Source organism: Oncorhynchus tshawytscha, linkage group LG16 (assembly GCF_018296145.1).
Source record: "Oncorhynchus tshawytscha isolate Ot180627B linkage group LG16, Otsh_v2.0, whole genome shotgun sequence".
Lineage (NCBI taxonomy): Eukaryota > Metazoa > Chordata > Actinopteri > Salmoniformes > Salmonidae > Oncorhynchus > Oncorhynchus tshawytscha.
The window spans coordinates 86,399,533-86,421,778 of NC_056444.1; positions in this window are offsets into that span (position 1 = coordinate 86,399,533).

Below are 22,246 nucleotides of genomic sequence, written 5' to 3' on the forward strand. Positions count from 1 at the left end.
CCACACTTTGCCGTGAGGATAGAATACCAAGAGTGTGCAAAGCTGTCATCAAGGCAAAGGGTGGCTACTTTTTTGAAGAATATAAAATATATTTTGATTTGTGTAACACTTTTTTGTGTTGGTTACGACATGATTCCATATGTGTTATTTAATAGTTTTGATGTCTTCACTATTATTCTACAATGTAGAAAACAGTAAAAAAAATAAAATAAAGAACCTTTGAATGAGAAGCTGTATCCAAACTTTAGACTGGTACTGTGTTTGAATTTTTGAATTTTACCTTTATTTAACTAGGCAAGTCAGTTAAGAACAAATTATTATTTACAATGACGGCCTAGGAACAGTGGGTTAACTGGCCTAGGAACAATGGGTTAACTGCCTGTTCAGGGGCAGAACGACAGATTTGTACCTTGTCAACTCGGGGGTTTGAACTTCCGGGTTACTAGTCCAACGCTCTAACCACTGGTACTGAGTACTCAATATCTTTTGCCCATAGGAGCAAATTAGGACGTTTAGTCCAGATACTGTCATCTTTCAACATTTGGAATGATCAGAAATGGAATCAGATGACTCGTGTTCAAGAAGGGTAACGTGACAATTCAGGTTCTGATATAAATCCACTTCTATGGGTAAGATTTGACCTGTGTATTCCTAGGCCTTGAGAAGCACTCCTGTTTATTTACAGTAAACCTATGAATAGATTAGATAATCCAATGAAAGAAAAAAAAAATCCATATTTATTCTGTTTCTCCTTCTATAAAGCAAAGCAATGACTGTTGATGTTGTGCCAACCGCCTCCCGATCCCACTGTGTCCCAAATACACAACACTGCACCACCAAATGGCACCCTATTCCCTTCATAGTGCCCTACACCGCACCACCAGATGGCACCCTATTCCCTTCATAGTGCCCTACACCGCACCACCAAATGGCACCCTATTCCCTTCATAGTGCACTACACCGCACCACCAAATGGCACCCTATTCCCTTCATAGTGCACTACACCGCACCACCAAATGGCACCCTATTCCCTTCATAGTGCACTACTTTGGACCCTATTCCCTTCATAGTGCCCTACACCGCACCACCAAATGGCACCCTATTCCCTTCATAGTGCACTACACTGCACCACCAAATGGCACCCTATTCCCTTCATAGTGCCCTACACTGCACCACCAAATGGCACCCTATTCCCTTCATAGTGCCCTACACTGCACCACCAAATGGCACCCTATTCCCTTCATAGTGCCCTAAACTGCACCACCAAATGGCACCCTATTCCCTTCATAGTGCACTACACTGCACCACCAAATGGCACCCTATTCCCTTCATAGTGCCCTACACTGCACCACCAAATGGCACCCTATTCCCTTCATAGTGCACTACACTGCACCACCAAATGGCACCCTATTCCCTTCATAGTGCCCTACACCGCACCACCAAATGGCACCCTATTCCCTTCATAGTGCACTACACTGCACCACCAAATGGCACCCTATTCCCTTCATAGTGCCCTACACCGCACCACCAAATGGCACCCTATTCCCTTCATAGTGCACTACACTGCACCACCAAATGGCACCCTATTCCCTTCATAGTGCACTACACCGCACCACCAAATGGCACCCTATTCCCTTCATAGTGCACTACACCGCACCACCAAATGGCACCCTATTCCCTTCATAGTGCCCTACACCGCACCACCAAATGGCACCCTATTCCCTTCATAGTGCACTACACTGCACCACCAAATGGCACCCTATTCCCTTCAATGTGCCTACCAAATGGCACCCTATTCCCTTCATAGTGCCCTACACCGCACCACCAAATGGCACCCTATTCCCTTCATAGTGCACTACACCGCACCACCAAATGGCACCCTATTCCCTTCATAGTGCCCTACACTGCACCACCAAATGGCACCCTATTCCCTTCATAGTGCACTACACCGCACCACCAAATGGCACCATATTCCCTTCATAGTGCCCTACACTGCACCACCAAATGGCACCCTATTCCCTTCATAGTGCCCTACACCGCACCACCAAATGGCACCCTATTCCCTTCATAGTGCCCTACACCGCACCACCAAATGGCACCCTATTCCTTCATAGTGCACTACTTTAGACCCTATTCCCTTCATAGTGCCCTACACCGCACCACCAAATGGCACCCTATTCCCTTCATAGTGCCCTAAACTGCACCACCAAATGGCACCCTATTCCCTTCATAGTGCACTACACTCCACCACCAAATGGCACCCTATTCCCTTCATAGTGCCCTACACTGCACCACCAAATGGCACCCTATTCCCTTCATAGTGCACTACACCGCACCACCAAATGGCACCCTATTCCCTTCATAGTGCACTACACCGCACCACCAAATGGCACCCTATTCCCTTCATAGTGCACTACACTGCACCACCAAATGGCACCCTATTCCCTTCATAGTGCCCTACACCGCACCACCAAATGGCACCCTATTCCCTTCATAGTGCACTAATGGACCCTATTCCCTTCATAGTGCCCTACACCGCACCACCAAATGGCACCCTATTCCCTTCATAGTGCCCTACACTGCACCACCAAATGGCACCCTATTCCTTCATAGTGCACTACACCGCACCACCAAATGGCACCATATTCCCTTCATAGTGCACTACTTTAGACCCTATTCCCTTCATAGTGCCCTACACCGCACCACCAAATGGCACCCTATTCCCTTCATAGTGCCCTACACCGCACCACCAAATGGCACCCTATTCCCTTCATAGTGCCCTACACTGCACCACCAAATGGCACCCTATTCCCTTCATAGTGCCCTACACTGCACCACCAAATGGCACCCTATTCACCTTCTATATTGCCCTACACTGCACCACCAAATGGCACCCTATTCCCTTCATAGTGCACTACACCGCACCACCAAATGGCACCCTATTCCCTTCATAGTGCACTACACCGCACCACCAAATGGCACCCTATTCCCTTCATAGTGCACTACACCGCACCACCAAATGGCACCCTATTCCCTTCATAGTGCACTACTTTAGACCCTATTCCCTTCATAGTGCCCTACACCGCACCACCAAATGGCACCCTATTCCCTTCATAGTGCACTACACTGCACCACCAAATGGCACCCTATTCCCTTCATAGTGCCCTACACTGCACCACCAAATGGCACCCTATTCCCTTCATAGTGCCCTACACTGCACCACCAAATGGCACCCTATTCCCTTCATAGTGCCCTAAACTGCACCACCAAATGGCACCCTATTCCTTCATAGTGCACTACACTGCACCACCAAATGGCACCCTATTCCCTTCATAGTGCCCTACACTGCACCACCAAATGGCACCCTATTCCCTTCATAGTGCACTACACTGCACCACCAAATGGCACCCTATTCCCTTCATAGTGCACTACACCGCACCACCAAATGGCACCCTATTCCCTTCATAGTGCCCTACACTGCACCACCAAATGGCACCCTATTCCCTTCATAGTGCCCTACACCGCACCACCAAATGGCACCCTATTCCCTTCATAGTGCACTACACTGCACCACCAAATGGCACCCTATTCCCTTCATAGTGCACTACACCGCACCACCAAATGGCACCCTATTCCCTTCATAGTGCACTACACCGCACCACCAAATGGCACCCTATTCCCTTCATAGTGCCCTACACCGCACCACCAAATGGCACCCTATTCCCTTCATAGTGCACTACACTGCACCACCAAATGGCACCCTATTCCTTATTCCTTCATGTGCCACCGCACCACCAAATGGCACCCTATTCCCTTCATAGTGCCCTACACCGCACCACCAAATGGCACCCTATTCCTTCATAGTGCACTACACCGCACCACCAAATGGCACCCTATTCCCTTCATAGTGCCCTACACTGCACCACCAAATGGCACCCTATTCCCTTCATAGTGCACTACACCGCACCACCAAATGGCACCATATTCCCTTCATAGTGCCCTACACTGCACCACCAAATGGCACCCTATTCCCTTCATAGTGCCCTACACCGCACCACCAAATGGCACCCTATTCCCTTCATAGTGCCCTACACCGCACCACCAAATGGCACCCTATTCCCTTCATAGTGTGCACTGCACCACCAAAGACCCTATTCCCTTCATAGTGCCCTACACCGCACCACCAAATGGCACCCTATTCCCTTCATAGTGCCCTAAACCGCACCACCAAATGGCACCCTATTCCCTTCATAGTGCACTACACTCCACCACCAAATGGCACCCTATTCCCTTCATAGTGCCCTACACTGCACCACCAAATGGCACCCTATTCCCTTCATAGTGCCCTACACCGCACCACCAAATGGCACCCTATTCCCTTCATAGTGCACTACACCGCACCACCAAATGGCACCCTATTCCCTTCATAGTGCACTACACTGCACCACCAAATGGCACCCTATTCCCTTCATAGTGCCCTACACTGCACCACCAAATGGCACCCTATTCACTTCATAGTGCACTACACTGCACCACCAAATGGACCCTATTCCCTTCATAGTGCCCTACACCGCACCACCAAATGGCACCCTATTCCCTTCATAGTGCCCTACACTGCACCACCAAATGGCACCCTATTCCCTTCATAGTGCACTACACCGCACCACCAAATGGCACCATATTCCTTCATAGTGCACTACTTTAGACCCTATTCCCTTCATAGTGCCCTACACCGCACCACCAAATGGCACCCTATTCCCTTCATAGTGCCCTACACCGCACCACCAAATGGCACCCTATTCCCTTCATAGTGCCCTACACTGCACCACCAAATGGCACCCTATTCCCTTCATAGTGCCCTACACTGCACCACCAAATGGCACCCTATTCCCTTCATAGTGCCCTACACTGCACCACCAAATGGCACCCTATTCCCTTCATAGTGCCTACACCGCACCACCAAATGGCACCCTATTCCCTTCATAGTGCCTGCACCACCAAATGGCACCCTATTCCTTCATAGTGCACTACACCGCACCACCAAATGGCACCCTATTCCCTTCATAGTGCACTACACCGCACCACCAAATGGCACCCTATTCCCTTCATAGTGCACTACACCGCACCACCAAATGGACCCTATTCCCTTCATAGTGCCCTACACCGCACCACCAAATGGCACCCTATTCCCTTCATAGTGCACTACACTGCACCACCAAATGGCACCCTATTCCCTTCATAGTGCCCTACACTGCACCACCAAATGGCACCCTATTCCCTTCATAGTGCCCTACACTGCACCACCAAATGGCACCCTATTCCCTTCATAGTGCCCTAAACTGCACCACCAAATGGCACCCTATTCCCTTCATAGTGCACTACACTGCACCACCAAATGGCACCCTATTCCCTTCATAGTGCCCTACACTGCACCACCAAATGGCACCCTATTCCCTTCATAGTGCACTACACTGCACCACCAAATGGCACCCTATTCCCTTCATAGTGCACTACACCGCACCACCAAATGGCACCCTATTCCCTTCATAGTGCCCTACACTGCACCACCAAATGGCACCCTATTCCCTTCATAGTGCCCTACACCTGCACCACCAAATGGCACCCTATTCCCTTCATAGTGCACTACACTGCACCACCAAATGGCACCCTATTCCCTTCATAGTGCACTACACGCACCACCAAATGGCACCCTATTCCCTTCATAGTGCACTACACCGCACCACCAAATGGCACCCTATTCCCTTCATAGTGCACTACACCGCACCACCAAATGGCACCCTATTCCCTTCATAGTGCACTACACTGCACCACCAAATGGCACCCTATTCCCTTCATAGTGCACTACACCGCCACCAAATGGCACCCTATTCCCTTCATAGTGCCCTACACCGCACCACCAAATGGCACCCTATTCCCTTCATAGTGCACTACACTGCACCACCAAATGGCACCCTATTCCCTTCATAGTGCCCTACACTGCACCACCAAATGGCACCCTATTCCCTTCATAGTGTGCACCAAATGGCACCCTATTCCCTTCATAGTGCACCGCACCACCAAATGGCACCCTATTCCCTTCATAGTGCCCTACACTGCACCACCAAATGGCACCCTATTCCCTTCATAGTGCCCTACACTGCACCACCAAATGGCACCCTATTCCCTTCATAGTGCCCTACACTGCACCACCAAATGGCACCCTATTCCTTCATAGTGCCCTACACCGCACCACCAAATGGCACCCTATTCCCTTCATAGTGCCCTACACCGCACCACCAAATGGCACCCTATTCCCTTCATAGTGCACTACTTTAGACCCTATTCCTTCATAGTGCCCTACACCGCACCACCAAATGGCACCCTATTCCCTTCATAGTGCCCTAAACCGCACCACCAAATGGCACCCTATTCCCTTCATAGTGCACTACACTCCACCACCAAATGGCACCCTATTCCCTTCATAGTGCCCTACACTGCACCACCAAATGGCACCCTATTCCCTTCATAGTGCACTACACTGCACCACCAAATGGCACCCTATTCCCTTCATAGTGCACTACACCGCACCACCAAATGGCACCCTATTCCCTTCATAGTGCACTACACTGCACCACCAAATGGCACCCTATTCCCTTCATAGTGCCCTACACCGCACCACCAAATGGCACCCTATTCCCTTCATAGTGCACTACTTTAGACCCTATTCCCTTCATAGTGCCCTACACCGCACCACCAAATGGCACCCTATTCCCTTCATAGTGCACTACACTGCACCACCAAATGGCACCCTATTCCCTTCATAGTGCCCTACACTGCACCACCAAATGGCACCCTATTCCCTTCATAGTGCCCTACACCGCACCACCAAATGGCACCCTATTCCCTTCATAGTGCACTACTTTAGACCCTATTCCCTTCATAGTGCCCTACACCGCACCACCAAATGGCACCCTATTCCCTTCATAGTGCCCTACACTGCACCACCAAATGGCACCCTATTCCCTTCATAGTGCACTACACCGCACCACCAAATGGCACCATATTCCCTTCATAGTGCCCTAAACTGCACCACCAAATGGCACCCTATTCCTTCATAGTGCACTACACTGCACCACCAAATGGCACCCTATTCCCTTCATAGTGCCCTACACTGCACCACCAAATGGCACCCTATTCCCTTCATAGTGCACTACACTGCACCACCAAATGGCACCCTATTCCCTTCATAGTGCACTACACCGCACCACCAAATGGCACCCTATTCCCTTCATAGTGCCCTACACCGCACGACCAAATGGCACCCTATTCCCTTCATAGTGCCCTACACCGCACCACCAAATGGCACCCTATTCCCTTCATAGTGCCCTACACCGCACCACCAAATGGCACCCTATTCCCTTCATAGTGCACTACACTGCACCACCAAATGGCACCCTATTCCCTTCATAGTGCACTACACCGCACCACCAAATGGCACCCTATTCCCTTCATAGTGCACTACTTTAGACCCTATTCCCTTCATAGTGCCCTACACCGCACCACCAAATGGCACCCTATTCCCTTCATAGTGCACTACACTGCACCACCAAATGGCACCCTATTCCCTTCATAGTGCCCTACACTGCACCACCAAATGGCACCCTATTCCCTTCATAGAGCCCTACACTGCACCACCAAATGGCACCCTATTCCCTTCATAGTGCCCTAAACTGCACCACCAAATGGCACCCTATTCCCTTCATAGTGCACTACTTTAGACCCTATTCCCTTCATAGTGCCCTACACCGCACCACCAAATGGCACCCTATTCCCTTCATAGTGCCCTACACTGCACCACCAAATGGCACCCTATTCCCTTCATAGTGCCCTACACCGCACCACCAAATGGCACCCTATTCCCTTCATAGTGCACTACTTTAGACCCTATTCCCTTCATAGTGCCCTACACCGCACCACCAAATGGCACCCTATTCCCTTCATAGTGCCCTAAACTGCACCACCAAATGGCACCCTATTCCCTTCATAGTGCACTACACTCCACCACCAAATGGCACCCTATTGCCTTCATAGTGCCCTACACCGCACCACCAAATGGCACCCTATTCCCTTCATAGTGCACTACACCGCACCACCAAATGGCACCCTATTCCCTTCATAGTGCACTACACCGCACCACCAAATGGCACCCTATTCCCTTCATAGTGCACTACACTGCACCACCAAATGGCACCCTATTCCCTTCATAGTGCCCTACACCGCACGACCAAATGGCACCCTATTCCCTTCATAGTGCACTACTTTAGACCCTATTCCCTTCATAGTGCCCTACACCGCACCACCAAATGGCACCCTATTCCCTTCATAGTGCACTACACTGCACCACCAAATGGCACCCTATTCCCTTCATAGTGCCCTACACTGCACCACCAAATGGCACCCTATTCCCTTCATAGTGCCCTACACCGCACCACCAAATGGCACCCTATTCCCTTCATAGTGCACTACTTTAGACCCTATTCCCTTCATAGTGCCCTACACCGCACCACCAAATGGCACCCTATTCCCTTCATAGTGCCCTACACTGCACCACCAAATGGCACCCTATTCCCTTCATAGTGCACTACACCGCACCATCAAATGTCACCATATTCCCTTCATAGTGCCCTACACTGCACCACCAAATGGCACCCTATTCCCTTCATAGTGCACTACACTGCACCACCAAATGGCACCCTATTCCCTTCATAGTGCCCTACACTGCACCACCAAATGGCACCCTATTCCCTTCATAGTGCACTACACTGCACCACCAAATGGCACCCTATTCCCTTCATAGTGGACTACACCGCACCGACAAATGGCACCCTATTCCCTTCATAGTGCCCTACACCGCACCACCAAATGGCACCCTATTCCCTTCATAGTGCCCTACACCGCACCACCAAATGGCACCCTATTCCCTTCATAGTGCCCTACACCGCACCACCAAATGGCACCCTATTCCCTTCATAGTGCACTACACTGCACCACCAAATGGCACCCTATTCCCTTCATAGTGCACTACACCGCACCACCAAATGGCACCCTATTCCCTTCATAGTGCACTACTTTAGACCCTATTCCCTTGATAGTGCCCTACACCGCACCACCAAATGGCACCCTATTCCCTTCATAGTGCACTACACTGCACCACCAAATGGCACCCTATTCCCTTCATAGTGCCCTACACTGCACCACCAAATGGCACCCTATTCCCTTCATAGTGCCCTACACCGCACCACCAAATGGCACCCTATTCCCTTCATAGTGCACTACTTTAGACCCTATTCCCTTCATAGTGCCCTACACCGCACCACCAAATGGCACCCTATTCCCTTCATAGTGCCCTACACTGCACCACCAAATGGCACCCTATTCCCTTCATAGTGCACTACACCGCACCACCAAATGGCACCATATTCCCTTCATAGTGCCCTAAACTGCACCACCAAATGGCACCCTATTCCCTTCATAGTGCACTACACTGCACCACCAAATGGCACCCTATTCCCTTCATAGTGCCCTACACTGCACCACCAAATGGCACCCTATTCCCTTCATAGTGCACTACACTGCACCACCAAATGGCACCCTATTCCCTTCATAGTGCACTACACCGCACCACCAAATGGCACCCTATTCCTTCATAGTGCCCTACACCGCACAAACAAATGGCACCCTATTCCCTTCATAGTGCCCTACACCGCACCACCAAATGGCACCCTATTCCCTTCATAGTGCCCTACACCGCACCACCAAATGGCACCCTATTCCCTTCATAGTGCACTACACTGCACCACCAAATGGCACCCTATTCCCTTCATAGTGCACTACACCGCACCACCAAATGGCACCCTATTCCCTTCATAGTGCCCTACACCGCACCACCAAATGGCACCCTATTCCCTTCATAGTGCCCTACACCGCACCACCAAATGGCACCCTATTCCCTTCATAGTGCACTACACTGCACCACCAAATGGCACCCTATTCCCTTCATAGTGCACTACACCGCACCACCAAATGGCACCCTATTCCCTTCATAGTGCCCTACACCGCACCACCAAATGGCACCCTATTCCCTTCATAGTGCACTACACCGCACCACCAAATGGCACCCTATTCCCTTCATAGTGCACTACACTGCACCACCAAATGGCACCCTATTCCCTTCATAGTGCACTACACCGCACCACCAAATGGCACCCTATTCCCTTCATACTGCCCCTATTCCCTTCAATGTGCCACCAAATGGCACCCTATTCCCTTCATAGTGCCCTACACCGCACCACCAAATGGCACCCTATTCCCTTCATAGTGCACTACACCGCACCACCAAATGGCACCCTATTCCCTTCATAGTGCCCTACACCGCACCACCAAATGGCACCCTATTCCCTTCATAGTGCACTACACCGCACCACCAAATGGCACCCTATTCCCTTCATAGTGCACTACACCGCACTACCAAATGGCACCCTATTCCCTTCATAGTGCACTACACCGCACCACCAAATGGCACCCTATTCCCTTCATAGTGCACTACACCGCACCACCAAATGGCACCCTATTCCCTTCATAGTGCACTACACCGCACCACCAAATGGCACCCTATTCCCTTCATAGTGCACTACACCGCACCACCAAATGGCACCCTATTCCCTTCATAGTGCACTACACTGCACCACCAAATGGCACCCTATTCCTTCATAGTTCATGCACCACCAAATGGCACCCTATTCCCTTCATAGTGTGCACCACCAAATGGCACCCTATTCCCTTCATAGTGCCCTACACTGCACCACCAAATGGCACCCTATTCCCTTCATAGTGCACTACACCGCACCACCAAATGGCACCCTATTCCCTTCATAGTGCCCTACACCGCACCACCAAATGGCACCCTATTCCCTTCATAGTGCCCTACACTGCACCACCAAATGGCACCCTATTCCCTTCATAGTGCCCTACACTGCACCACCAAATGGCACCCTATTCCCTTCATAGTGCACTACACCGCACCACCAAATGGCACCCTATTCCCTTCATACCAAATGCCCCTATTCCCTTCATAGTGCACTACACCGCACCACCAAATGGCACCCTATTCCTTCATAGTGCCCTACACTGCACCACCAAATGGCACCCTATTCCCTTCATAGTGCACTACACCGCACCACCAAATGGCACCCTATTCCCTTCATAGTGCCCTACACTGCACCACCAAATGGCACCCTATTCCTTCATAGTGCCCTACACTGCACCACCAAATGGCACCCTATTCCCTTCATAGTGCCCTACACTGCACCACCAAATGGCACCCTATTCCCTTAATAGTGCACTACATCGCACCACCAAATGGCACCCTATTCCCTTCATAGTGCCCTACACCGCACCACCAAATGGCACCCTATTCCCTTCATAGTGCCTACACTGCACCACCAAATGGCACCCTATTCCCTTCATAGTGCCCTACACTGCACCACCAAATGGCACCCTATTCCCTTCATAGTGCACTACACCGCACCACCAAATGGCACCCTATTCCCTTCATAGTGCACTACACCACCAAATGGACCCTATTCCCTTCATAGTGCCCTACACCGCACCACCAAATGGCACCCTATTCCCTTCATAGTGCACTACACTGCACCACCAAATGGCACCCTATTCCCTTCATAGTGCACTACACCGCACAACCAAATGGCACCCTATTCCCTTCATAGTGCACTACTTTAGACCCTATTCCCTTCATAGTGCCCTACACCGCACCACCAAATGGCACCCTATTCCCTTCATAGTGCACTACACTGCACCACCAAATGGCACCCTATTCCCTTCATAGTGCCCTACACCGCACCACCAAATGGCACCCTATTCCCTTCATAGTGCACTACTTTAGACCCTATTCCCTTCATAGTGCCCTACACCGCACCACCAAATGGCACCCTATTCCCTTCATAGTGCCCTGCACTGCACCACCAAATGGCACCCTATTCCCTTCATAGTGCACTACACCGCACCACCAAATGGCACCCTATTCCCTTCATAGTGCCCTACACTGCACCACCAAATGGCACCCTATTCCCTTCATAGTGCCCTACACTGCACCACCAAATGGCACCCTATTCCCTTCATAGTGCCCTACACTGCACCACCAAATGGCACCCTATTCCCTTCATAGTGCACTACACCGCACCACCAAATGGCACCCTATTCCCTTCATAGTGCCCTACACCGCACCACCAAATGGCACCCTATTCCCTTCATAGTGCCCTACACCGCACCACCAAATGGCACCCTATTCCCTTCATAGTGCCCTACACCGCACCACCAAATGGCACCCTATTCCCTTCATAGTGCACTACACTGCACCACCAAATGGCACCCTATTCCCTTCATAGTGCACTACACCGCACCACCAAATGGCACCCTATTCCCTTCATAGTGCACTACTTTAGACCCTATTCCCTTCATAGTGCCCTACACCGCACCACCAAATGGCACCCTATTCCCTTCATAGTGCCCTACACTGCACCACCAAATGGCACCCTATTCCCTTCATACTGCCCTATTCCCTTCAATGTGCCACCAAATGGCACCCTATTCCCTTCATAGTGCCCTACACCGCACCACCAAATGGCACCCTATTCCCTTCATAGTGCCCTACACCGCACCACCAAATGGCACCCTATTCCCTTCATAGTGCACTACCACCAAATGGCACCCTATTCCCTTCATAGTGCCTACACCGCACCACCAAATGGCACCCTATTCCCTTCATAGTGCCCTACACTGCACCACCAAATGGCACCCTATTCCCTTCATAGTGCCCTACACCGCACCACCAAATGGCACCCTATTCCCTTCATAGTGCCCTACACCGCACCACCAAATGGCACCCTATTCCCTTCCTATTCGGGAGGCAGCCCTGGTTTATAATCTCTAACACGGCTTTGGTGGATTAAAATACCGACGTTTTAACCCCTAATCTACCGCAAACAGAAAACTGTCAGGATTCGGGAATACCTTTTCATTTGTCTCTCTGCAGAGGAATTGCTCTCTGCTTCTTTGTCAATTTTGAAAATGTGGTCAAATAATTGTATGTAGTCAATAGATAAACGCAATGACTTGATGGATCAATGTTTTCCGAATTAGAATGTAAACAGCCTCCATATCTAAATAAAACGAATATTAATTTTCAAGTCAATTGTGTTTGCTGAATTTATATGGAATTATTTGAATACCTATTCAGCGGCCATGAAGCGCACCAGCCATGAAAGAGTTAACCGGGTTGAGCGCTACTTTACGATATACCGTTCAGCGGTGAATAGGAGGGACCGGATTGGTCCTTTCTCTGACTAACTGTGGTAGTGGCTCAGTCTTTTCTCCTAGTTACTACATGGATACGGAAGATGTAGGCAGAGGCAGCCTATTGATGGAGACCAAGAGCATGTGCGTTGCGTGCTCTCTCTCTATCCCTGGTGAATAGGCGTTTATGTTTTATAGTCCACCTCTCTCTCTCTCTCTCTCTCTCTCTCTCTCTCCCTCTCTCTCCCTCTCCCTCTCCCTCTCCCTCTCTCTCTCTCTCTCTCTCTCTCTCTCTCTCTCTCTCTCTCTCTCTCTCTCTCTCTCTCTCTGATGAAGAAACTTGCAAGCGAAGCTCTCTTTCTTTCTCTCTCTCTCTCTCTCTCCCTCTCCTCTCTCTCTCTCTCTCTCTCTCTCTCTCTCTCTCTCTCTCTCTCTCTCTCTCTCTCTCTCTCTCTCTCTCTCTCTCTGATGAAGAAACTTGCAAGCGAAGCATCTTTCTTTATCTTCTGCTAACCAGGATAAAGAAAACATCACCACATAAGTTATTTGTAGGCTATATCTCCCTCCCAGTCCCGGGTTTGGATGCTGCATGGAAGGTGAGCAACTGGAAGATTCTGAAACTGATACCGGAGGAAGGAACCGGAGTGTGTGACAGACGCAGAGGAACGAACCGGAGTGTGTGAAAGGCGCAGAGGAACGAACCGGAGTGTGTGACAGACGCAGAGGAACGAACCGGAGTGTGTGACAGACGCAGAGGAACGAACCGGAGTGTGTGACAGACGCAGAGGAACGAACCGGAGTGTGTGACAGACGCAGAGGAACGAACCGGAGTGTGTGACAGACGCAGAGGAACGAACCGGAGTGTGTGACAGACGCAGAGGAACGTACCGGAGTGTGTGAAAGGCGCAGAGGAACGAACCGGAGTGTGTGAAAGGCGCAGAGGAACGAACCGGAGTGTGTGACAGACGCAGAGGAACGAACCGGAGTGTGTGACAGACGCAGAGGAACGTACCGGAGTGTGTGTGAAAGACAGAACATCTCCATTGGTTTCCCATTATACCGGTCTACCCCAGGGCAGTGTAGAGATTGGACTGAGATCATTTAAATAAAAAAAATGTTTTTAAACAATTCATTCTGAATGAACGGTACCGGACCGCAAGGAACTAGGAATAGATTCGCGGAAAGGAAGGTGTGTTTTCCCTCACTCCTTCCACGAAGTCCGGTCCTAATGCCTGGTCTTTGCAGTGCACTTGGTCTTGTGTTGGTGTGCTGAATGAGCTCTCTCCGGACAGAGGCGAACTATCCACGTTGCCGCCACACAGTGTTATGTTATTGTGAAATATGTTCACTCGCCCGAACAGGCAACAGGCTATGAATGGGACGTGTTATTCTGTTGCTCGATGCTTGTTAGTTTTGCTTCTCATCATGATCAACGTGTCGGTATGATACAGACACCCTCACCCTATAGGTGCAGTCCTAGAGGACTCCGTCAGGACTGGACCAGTCACACTTTACACGTTTATTCCATGAAGATTCCGGATAGAATTTCAGAGATGTTTTTTTCTGCCGCGTTCGGGAGTCGATTCTTGGCATTAATAAAGGCGCTCTAAAACCCTTCAAACAGGTAGGCTACTTTTTTTCCACTTATTTTTAACCGTTTATTTAACTAGGCAAGTCAGTTAAATAACACATTCTTATTTTACAACCCTCCCCTAACCCGGACAACGCTGGGGCCAATTGTGCTCCGCCCTATGGGACTCACGATCACAGCCAGTTGTGATACAGCCCGGGATCGAACTAGGGTCTGTAGTGACCACCTCTAGCACTGAGATGCAGTGCCTTAGACTGCTATGCCACTCGGGAGCCCCTAAGCATATATCTCTCCCCACACACCCTCCATTGGTTATTTTGTATCAGAGGAAGCACTAAAGTGTTCCGGTTGATTATTGCTGCATTGCTGTTTACATGTTTTGATAAGCCTACTCAATGCTTGTGTGTGTCAAGGGTGGGAGGGGCCGGAGGGGCGGGGAAGTGGGGGTGGGAGGGGCGGGCGGGAGGGAGGGAGGGGTGGGAGGGGGTGGGGTGGAGGGGAGGGTGGGAGTGGGGTGGGGTGGGGGCGGGAGGGAAGGGGCGGGGGGGGTGGGGTGGAGGTGGGAGTGGGGTGGGGCGGGAGGGGTGGGGTGGGAGGTGGGAGGGGTGGGGTGGGGTGGGAGGGGCGGGCGGGAGGGAGGGGTGGGAGGGGAGGGGTGGAGGGGAGGGTGGGAGTGGGGTGGGGCGGGAGGGAAGGGGCGGGAGGGGTGGGGTGGAGGGGAGGGTGGGAGTGGGGTGGGGCGGGAGGGGTGGGGTGGGGAGGGGCGGGCGGGAGGGGTGGGGTGGGGTGGGTGGGGTGGGAGGGGCGGGCGGGCGGGAGGGGGGGAGGGAGGGGAGGGGTGGGGTGGAGGGGAGGGTGGGAGTGGGGTGGGGCGGGAGGGAAGGGGCGGGAGGGGTGGGGTGGGAGGGGCCGGAGGGGCGGGGTGGGGTGGGGGTGTGAGGGGCGGGCGGGGTGGGGTGGGGTGGGGGGGGGAGGGGGGTGGGGCGGGGGGAAGGGGAGGGAAGGGGTGGGGAGGGGTGGGGTGGGGAGGGGAGGGGTGGGGTGGAGGGGCGGGCAGGGACCTCCTCAGCTAACCCTGTACCTCCTCATCCCGTGGGCAGGTGCTACCTCCCATCCCCGTGCCTTTAGCTCAGCAGGCTAACCCTGTACCTCCTCATCCCCGTGCCTTTAGCTCAGCAGGCTAACCCTGTACCTCCTCATCCCTGTGCCTTTAGCTCAGCAGGCTAACCCTGTACCTCCTCATCCCCGTGCCTTTAGCTCAGCAGGCTAACCCTGTACCTCCTCATCCCCGTGCCTTTAGCTCAGCAGGCTAACCCTGTACCTCCTCATCCCCGTGCCTTTAGCTCAGCAGGCTAACCCTGTACCTCCTCATCCCCGTGCCTTTAGCTCAGCAGGCTAACCCTGTACCTCCTCATCCCCGTGCCTTTAGCTCAGCAGGCTAACCCTGTACCTCCTCATCCCCGTGCCTTTAGCTCAGCAGGCTAACCCTGTACCTCCTCATCCCCGTGCCTTTAGCTCAGCAGGCTAACCCTGTACCTCCTCATCCCCGTGCCTTTAGATCAGCAGGCTAACCCTGTACCTCCTCATCCTGGACAAGAATATTAACGCATCATGTACAGTGTTGGTCCCATGTTTCATGAGTTGAAATAGAAGATCCCAGAAATGTTTCAGACGCACATAAAGCTTATTTCTAACATGTTTGTTTACATCCCTGTTAGTGAGCATTTCTCCTTTACCAAGATAATCCATCCACCTGACAGGTGTGACATATCATGATCATTACACAGGTGCACCTTGTGCTGGGAGCAATAAAAGGCCACTCTAAAATGCGTAGTTTTGTCACGCAACATAATGCCACAGATGACTCAGGTTTTGAGGGAGCGTGCATTTGGCATGTTGATTGCAGGAATGTCAACCAGAACTGTTGCCAGAGAATTTAATGGTAATTTCTCTACCATAAGCCACCTCAAATTTTGTTTTAGAGAATTTGGCAGTATGTCCAACCAGCCTCACAACCGGGCGAGCGGTTTGCTGATGTCAACATTTTGAGCCGAGTGCACCATGGTGGTGGTGGGGTTATGGTATGGGCAGGCAGGCATAAGCTACGGACAACGAACACAATTGCATTTTATCGATGTCAATGTTAATGTACAGAAATACTGTAACAATATCCCGAGGTCCTTCATCCATCACCACATGTTTCATGGTAATGCGTGACCCCATGTCGCAAGGATCTGTACACAATTCCTGAAAGCTGAAAATGGCCCAGTTCTTCCATGGTCAGCATACTCACCAGACATGTCACCCATTGAGCATGTTTGGGATGCTCTGGATCGACGTGTACAACAGTGTGTTCCACTTCCCGCCCAATATCCAGCAACTTCACACAGCTACTGAGGAGGAGTGGGACAACATTCCACAGGCCACAATCACCAGCCTGATCAACTCTATGTGAAGGAGATGTGTTGTGCTGCATGAGGCTAATGGTGGTCACACCAGATACTGACTGGTTTTCTGATCCACACCCCTACCTTTTTTGTTTTTTTAAGGAAGAGGAGAGAGCAACAGGTGGTTGAGGAAGAGGAGAGAGCAACGGGTGGATGAGGAAGAGGAGAGAGCAACGGGTGGATGAGGAAGAGGAGAGGGCAACGGGTGGATGAGGAAGAGGAGAGAGCAACGGGTGGATGAGGAAGAGGAGAGAGCAACGGGTGGTTGAGGAAGAGGAGAGAGCAACGGGTGGATGAGGAAGAGGAGAGAGCAATGGGGGGATGAGGAAGAGGAGAGAGCAACGGGGGGGATGAGGAAGAGGAGAGAGCAATGGGTGGATGAGGAAGAGGAGAGAGCAATGTGGGGATGAGGAAGAGGAGAGAGCAACGGGTGGGATGAGGAAGAGTAGAGAGCAATGGGGGGATGAGGAAGAGGAGAGGGCAACGGGTGGATGAGGAAGAGGAGAGGGCAACGGGTGGATGAGGAAGAGGAGAGAGCAACGGGTGGTTGAGGAAGAGGAGAGAGCAACGGGTGGATGAGGAAGAGGAGAAAGCAACGGGTGGATGAGGAAGAGGAGAGAGCAACGGGGGATGAGGAAGAGGAGAGGGCAACGGGTGGATGAGGAAGAGGAGAAAGCAACGGGTGGATGAGGAAGAGGAGAGAGCAATGGGGGGATGAGGAAGAGGAGAGAGCAACAGGGAGATGAAGAGGAGAGAGCAATGGGGGATGAGGAAGAGGAGAGAGCAATGGGGGGATGAGGAAGAGGAGAGAGCAATGGGGGGATGAGGAAGAGGAGAGAGCAATGGGGGGGATGAGGAAGAGGAGAGAGCAATGGGTGGATGAGGAAGAGGAGAGAGCAATGTGGGGATGAGGAAGAGGAGAGAGCAACGGGTGGGATGAGGAAGAGTAGAGAGCAATGGGGGATGAGGAAGAGGAGAGGGCAACGGGTGGATGAGGAAGAGGAGAGGGCAACGGGTGGATGAGGAAGAGGAGAGAGCAACGGGTGGTTGAGGAAGAGGAGAGAGCAACGGGTGGATGAGGAAGAGGAGAAAGCAACGGGTGGATGAGGAAGAGGAGAGAGCAACGGGGATGAGGAAGAGGAGAGGGCAACGGGTGGATGAGGAAGAGGAGAGAGCAACGGGTGGATGAGGAAGAGGAGAGAGCAACGGGTGGATGAGGAAGAGGAGAGAGCAATGGGGGGATGAGGAAGAGGAGAGAGCAACGGGTGGATGAGGAAGAGGAGAGAGCAATGGGGGATGAGGAAGAGGAGAGAGCAATGGGGGATGAGGAAGAGGAGAGAGCAACGGGTGGATGAGGAAGAGGAGAGAGCAATGGGGGGATGAGGAAGAGGAGAGAGCAACGGGTGGATGAGGAAGAGGAGAGAGCAATGGGGGATGAGGAAGAGGAGAGAGCAATGGGGGGGGATGAGGAAGAGGAGAGAGCAACAGAGAGATGAAGAGGAGAGAGCAACAGGGAGATGAAGAAGAGAGAGGAACGGGGAGATGAGGAAGAGGAGTGGTTCTAAAGAGTCATTTAGGATTAGGGTTGCACATTTTGTGGAATATTCAGAGGTGGAAACTTTCCGTGGGAATTAACGGGAATATATGGGAATTAATATAAATACCATTTAAAAGTAGATGCTTTTTGAATTGTATATATTTATCATTTGGAGACAGAAACCTAAACCTTTTACCTCATCATAAGTAGACATAATTGCAAATGATTAAATCCTTCCAATAGAAATAAAAAATAACAATTTAGTTACGAATTGAACTTTAATTAAATGAGTTGATTCTTCACATGGGATGATTTCACTGAACAACAAAAGAAAGGGAATATTGAAGGATCCCCAATGATCCATTGTATCTTCCAAACATGTTTTAAACATACATCTGTAAACCTTGCTCTCATCCAGGCCGAGGTGGCGAGACACGGCCGTGATGACACCATAGGGCTTGTTGATCTCTGCACCAGACAGGATGCTCTTGCCAGCAGACTTGGGGTCCAACATGTACGCTGTGGCGTGGTTGAGCTTCAGGCAGAAGTCTTCACGCTTTTTTTTGCTGCATTTCAGAACTGCAGTTCCCTCTGCTTGGAGCAACAGTAAAGTGGGCAGGGCAGTGCGGATTTCTTCTCTTACATCTGCAAGCAGAGTCTGAACATTAGACAGGATGGCATTGTCTCCCTCAATCCGTGCAATGGCTACTGCTATACGTTTCAGGCTGCTTACCACGCTCCCAAAATACATCATCCAGGAGGATCCTCTTGATGGGGCTGTCCATATTAGCAGACGGAAGTGAGAAGTGATAAGGCCATTTCTTGGAGAGACTCCTTCCCCTCCAGGAGACTGTCAAACATGATGACAACACCACCCCAACGGGTGTTGCTGGGCAGCTTCAATGTGGTGCTCTTATTCTTCTCACTTTGCTTGGTGAGGTAGATTGCTGCTATAACTTGATGACCCTTCACCTACCTAACCATTTCCTTGGCTCTCTTGTAGAGTATATTGATTGTTTTCAGTGCAATGATGTCCTTGAGGAGCAGATTCAATGCATGAGCAGCACAGCCAATGGGTGTGATGTGAGGGTAGGACTCCTCCCACTTTAGACCAAGCAGCCTTCATGTTTGCAGCATCGTCTGTCACCAATGCTAATACCTTCTGTGGTCCAAGGAAATTGATGACTGCCTTCAGCTCATCTGCAATGTAGAGACCGGTGTGTCTGTTGTCCCTTGTGTCTGTGCTCTTGTAGAATACTGGTTGAGGGGTGGAGATGATGTAGTTAATTATTCCTTGCCCACGGACATTCGACCACCCATCAGAGATGATTGCAATACAGTCTGCTTTCTCTGTGATTTGCTTGACCTTCACTTGAACTCTGTTGAACTCTGCATCCAGTCAAAAAAACTGTATGATTCTCGGAGGACCGTGAGCTGTTGCTATCGATAAGGTGTCTGATTCATAATTTTCACTTCAAATAGAAGTAGAGGGACTTTTGTCAGAGGTTGCTTGTTGTGAGAGCTGAGGGAACTTTATGCACTTGGCCAGATGATTCTGCATCTTTGTTGCCTTCTTCACATATGATTTGGCACATTATTTGCAAATGTACACAGCTTTTCCTTCTACATTAGCTGCAGTGAAATGTCTCCATACATCAGATAGTGCCTGTGATATTTTCCTGTAAAGATTAGAAAAAAATAGTTTTAAACAACATACAATTCCATGTACAGATAGTTAAGCAGTTAGAACTCCTTTGTGTGAATGTTTTAAAATGAAACATGTATGGAAACAGGTGAATTAACACTCCTCAGTTAGCAGGCTCAATCGAGCTAAAACCCACATGGTAGCAGAAACTAACTAGAAGAAATTGTTAACGAGTTAGAAATTATTTAAACACGCTTTGCTGTAGGCTACTATTTACTCATTAACAAAAATCATATATGTCTTGTAAAATATATTCACCCCACCCAGTATTGTAATCAAAACTTACCAGAAAGCATGTAGTCCTTGGCTCAGACAGTGTAGTAGTGTGGGCTCAATAGCATCTCATTAGTGTGCCAGATCTTGATAATCAGCTGTACATGTGATGGAAGAATGCACTGTGCATGCAGAGGGTTGCAATTCCATTGAATTGGGGATAGTTTAACCAAAATATGCCACGAGACCTAGAGTTGCCTTATGTGTATCCCACTAAAAGGTTCACTGTTATTAAGCTAACTTTTTGGATGAATTTAAGCAAAATTCCCCAAATTCCAGGGCCTAACTTCCCAGACGATTTAAAATTCCAGATATTTACCAGAAAGTTTCCGAACCTTTGCAACCCTACTTATGATCGACCTCTCTCTGTCTGTTACTAATTAGTCACTTAGGATCGACCTCTCTCTGTCTGTTACTAATTAGTCACTTAGGATAGACCTCTCTCTGTCTGTTACTAATCAGTCACTTAGGATCGACCTCTCTCTGTCTGTTACTAATTAGTCACTTAGGATAGACCTCTCTCTGTCTGTTACTAATCAGTCACTCAGGATCGACCTCTCTCTGTCTGTTACTAATCAGTCACTTAGGATTGACCTCTCTCTGTCTGTTACTAATTAGTCACTTATGATCGACCTCTCTCTGTCTGTTACTAATCAGTCACTTAGGATCGACCTCTCTCTGTCTGTTACTAATTAGTCACTTAGGATAGACCTCTCTGTCTGTCTGTTACTAACCTCTCTCTGTCTGTTCTAATCAGTCACTCAGGATCGACCTCTCTCTGGTTACTAATCAGACCTCTCTCTGTCTGTTACTAATTAGTCACTTAGGATAGACCTCTCTCTGTCTGTTACTAATTAGTCACTTAGGATAGACCTCTCTCTGTCTGTTACTAATTAGTCACTTAGGATCGACCTCTCTCTGTCTGTTACTAATTAGTCACTTAGGATAGACCTCTCTCTGTCTGTTACTAATTAGTCACTTAGGATAGACCTCTCTCTGTCTGTTACTAATTAGTCACTTAGGATAGATCTCTCTCTGTCTGTTACTAATTAGTCACTCAGGATCGACCTCTCTGTCTGCTACTAATTAGTCACTTAGGATAGACCTTCCTCTGTCTGTTACTAATTAGTCACTTAGGATAGACCTCTCTCTGTCTGTTACTAATTAGTCACTTAGGATAGACCTCTCTCTGTCTGTTACTAATTAGTCACTTAGGATAGACCTCTCTCTGTATGTTACTAATTAGTCACTTAGGATAGACCTCTCTCTGTCTGTTACTAATTAGTCACTTAGGATAGACCTCTCTGTCTGTTACTGTTACT